Source organism: Ovis canadensis, chromosome 3 (genome assembly GCF_042477335.2).
Source record: "Ovis canadensis isolate MfBH-ARS-UI-01 breed Bighorn chromosome 3, ARS-UI_OviCan_v2, whole genome shotgun sequence".
Lineage (NCBI taxonomy): Eukaryota > Metazoa > Chordata > Mammalia > Artiodactyla > Bovidae > Ovis > Ovis canadensis.
Genome location: NC_091247.1, coordinates 86,700,665 through 86,704,675, shown reverse-complemented (window position 1 = coordinate 86,704,675; position 4,011 = coordinate 86,700,665). Strand labels below are relative to the sequence as shown.

The window sequence follows — 4,011 nt, the reverse complement described above, 5'->3', positions numbered from 1 at the left end:
ATGGGTTGATGGCTAAAGAATGTGTATGGATAAATGTAATGATGTAGTAAAACAAGCATAGTAAAAACTTAATGGCACCATCTGGGTGGTGGGTGTATGAGTGTGCTATAAAATTCTTTCAGCTTTGCTCTTTGACAAATGGTGAAATAAAATGTTGGAATAGAGACATTTTGGGGACAATCGGGCAAATTCAATAAGGAGTGGATATTAGGTGATATTAGAAAGTAAGTGAAGTCACTCAGTTGTGTACCACTCTTTGCGACCCACCTGGTGGACTAGCCCACCAGGCTCCTCCCTCCATGGTATTCTCCAAGCAAGAGTACTGGAGTGGGTTGCCATATCCTCCTCCAGGGGATCTTCCCGACCCAGGGATTGAACCTGGGTCTCCTGCATTCCAGGCAGACGCTTTAACCTCTGAGCCACCAGGGAAGCCCTAAGGTGATATTAGGGAATTATTTTTGCCAGTTTTCTTCAGTGTTTTAGTAATATCATGGTTATGTATGAGAGCTTAGTCTCAAGAGAAGTAAGCTAACATATTTGGTAATGGAGAGTCATAATGTCCACAACTCATGTGGAAATTTCAACAGAAATTTAAATAATAGGACAAATAAAGCAGAATGTTAATGACTGTTGAATCTAGACCACGCTTACTTGGAGGTTTATTGTCCTTTACTTGGATGTTTATTGTCCTTTCCTTTCACTATAAAATACTGAAAAAGTAACCAGTAGAAGTAATGATATGATATGTCAAAAAGGCAGAGAATAGGAACAATGGAATCTCTACTCTTGAGAGACTTACAGTTTACAGTTTTTCTTCAAAAAGAGCTGTGCATGCGTGCCAAGTCTCTTTAGTCGTGTCAGACTCTGTGTGATCCTATGGACTTTAATTTGTCAGGCTCCTCTGTCCATGGGATTCTCCAGGCAAGAATACTGGAGTGAGTTGCCATGCCCTCCTCCAGGGGATCTTCCTGACCCAGGGATCGAACCCACATCTCTTACATCTACCTGTACTGGCAGGTGAGTTCTTTACCGCTAGCGCCACCTGGAAAGGCCACAGCAATTATAGGAATCTATTGCTGGACCTGATTCAGAAGGCCAAGTCATCAGCACAGTCTTCTCGCCTTCTGTCTGATGTTGCTTCTCTGGACTGTTTTTATTTCAGAGTTTGAATGTGAACATCACCTTGACTTTTTGTCCTGAGTCTGGACTACATCGTTTGTGAATTTGCTGCCCTATCTTTTCACCGTAGAATAAGATCTGAGTTTTTAGATTCAACCTAGGCACTGAAGCTTAATGCCTGAATGTTGCTTCACTAAAGACTCATTAGACATTTTACAACAAATTGACTGCCAAAAAGAAACGTAGGTGGAAGAGTCCGTAAAACACAGCAAGGTGTCTGTAATCATTCAGGCTTCGCTTCTGATGTGGGACAGCACCCTAAGAAATGGCACAGAAACAGACTGTGCACATAACTCTGGGCCTCGGGAAGAGACTAGGGGAACAGATGTTCTCACAAAGACCAAGTAATTATGGCCACAGGGCTGTGAATGTGTTGGGAAGCAACATTTGGTTATCTTCTTGGTCTCATTTTATGTTTGTGTCTGTGTCTGGGCACACTTAGGGCTGTGTGAGTTTGTTCCAGGAGCTGGAAGGCCTTCTTTGGGAATATTATGCTTTGCTTCATTTCATTGAAAATTCCTCAGCTAACATACTTTCCTATTATGGAATCTAGCTCTCAAAAGATTTTTCTGGCTGAAAAAAGATAAATTTCTTGATAAAAATGTAAATACAATGACTCTCAAGCTGCTTTCATTTTAACTTTGTATGATTTCCGGTGAAAACTTGGTTGCTGTTTACATTGGATGCTCTAGATCTGTGAGCCCCAAATCTGCCTGTTCTCAAGGCTTTCATGGAGGGCTCTTTTAAAATGTAGATTCCTGACTTCACCCCAAATTCCACAGAATTAGGATCTTGGGCGATGCACCCTTGAATTTTTTTAAACTTCCATGTTACTCAGATGGTAAGCAAGTTTACAGACCTGTGGAACAATGCTTCTCAAACTTTAGTGTGCATGGAAATCACCAGGACATCTTGTTAAAAGGCAGATTCAAATTCAGCAGGTATGAGGGGCTATTGCTGGTCTGCAGATCCAGGGAGTAGTGAGGAAGTAGATCATGTTCCAATTATTTTCCCTAAAATCAGGATCACATCTTCCTTTGCAGAGAGTCTATTTGGCCAGCATTCAGCATGCCGCAGATTTTCATCTCCTTTCTTGATATCTCTTTGCTTTGAAATATGGCTTGAATATTTGATGATTGATAGTTGATAATTCAGATTAGGGTAATCATTCACTTCAGCGTGCCCAGCAGAGTTCTAGTTTATGCTTTTCATCCTGCCACATTCACTCTTAGAAATCTCTCCATTTGGAAGATAAATTATAAAGTCGCCCTTTCTAAGCCCACAGACATTGAGAAGTGATATGATATAATGTACACAACAGAGGCTGCGTGAACAAAATCTTGTGTGGATTGGACTCCTGGCTTCATTATTCCATGCTTCATCTACAACCTTAAACAAGTCAAGCCTCAGTTATGTCATGTGTAAAACAGAAGTGGTTTATTCTAGGATTTATAGAAATGATAAAGAAAGCTTCTAGTACAGTGACTGGGATGTAAAAGTAAGCAATCATTTATTTAGGCCCCTGTTTCTTTACAGTCAATGAAGTGAACATCTAGTCTACTTTGGAATGAAGAAAATAGAGTGCTGTTAGCGGGTTAGGATCAGAAGCAGCTATAGCATTAAAATGAGACATCTGCTACACTTGTTCAGTTGCTAAGTCATGTCTGACTCTTTGTGACTCCATGGACTGCAGCCCACTTGGATTCCCTGTCCTTCACTATCTCCTGGAGTTTGCTCAAGCTTATGTCCATTGAGTTGGTGATGCCAATCAGCCATTTCATCCTCTTGTCACCCCTTTTCTTGCCTTCAATCTTTCCCAGGATCAGGGTCTTTACCAGTGAGTCAGCTCTATACACCAGGTGGCCAAATTATTGGAATTTTTGCTTCAGCATCAGTTCTTCCCATGAATATTCAGCATTAAATTCCTTTAGGACTGGCCAGTTTGATCTCCTTGCTGTCCAAGGAACTCTCAAGAGTCTTCTCCAGCTGCACCTGTATTTCTGTGCAAGCCTGATGAGCCTCCTATAGAATCTATCTCTGAACCTAATAGTCCCATGAGATTTCTATGTTGTGTGTATTTAGCCCTATGCTGGTTGACTCAATCCTGAACTAGGAGAACAAAGGTAGTAACATTTATGAAACACCAACTATGTACCAGATGAAGGGAATTCCAGATTGGAACAGATCACTAACATTGCTGTAGGACAGATATCAGTTCAGTTCAGTTGCTCAGTTGTGTCCAACTCTTTGCAACCCCATGAACTGCATCATGCCAGGCTTCCCTGTCCATCACCAATTATCAGAGCTTGCTCAAACTCATGTCCATTGAGTCAGTGATGCCATCCAACCATCTTATCCTCTGTGATCCCCTTCTCCTCCTGCCTTGTCTTTTCCAGCATCAAGGCCTTTTCCAATGAGTCCATTCTTGGCATCAGGTGGCCAAAGTAAAGCTTCATCTTTAGCATCAGTCCTTCCAACGAATATTTGGGATTGATTCCCTTTAGGATTGACTGGTTTGATCTCCTCGCAGTCCAAGGGACTCTCAAGAGTCTTCTCCAACACCACAGTTCAAAGGCATCAATTCTTTGGCTCTCAGTCTTCTTTGTGTTCATCTATACATGACTACTGGAAAAACCATAGCTTTGATAAGATGGACCTTTTTTGCCAAGTGATGTCTCTGTTTTTTAATATACTACCTAGGTTGGTCATAGCTTTTCTTCCAAGGAGAAGCATCTTTTAATTTCATGGCTGCCATCACCATCTGCAGTGATTTTGGAGCCCAGGTAAAGTCTGTTATTGTTTCCTTTGTTTCTCCATCTATTTGCCATGAAG

At 41.4% G+C, this 4,011-nt stretch overlaps 1 non-coding gene across 1 annotated transcript; it reads right to left on the bottom strand.

The window, feature by feature from the left end:
* Window positions 1-357: 357 nt before the first annotated feature.
* Window positions 358-429, bottom strand: TRNAS-GGA (transfer RNA serine (anticodon GGA)). Its single transcript has one exon. It is a non-coding gene; the product is annotated as a tRNA-Ser (tRNA).
* Between the last annotated feature and the right edge of the window lie 3,582 nt (window positions 430-4,011).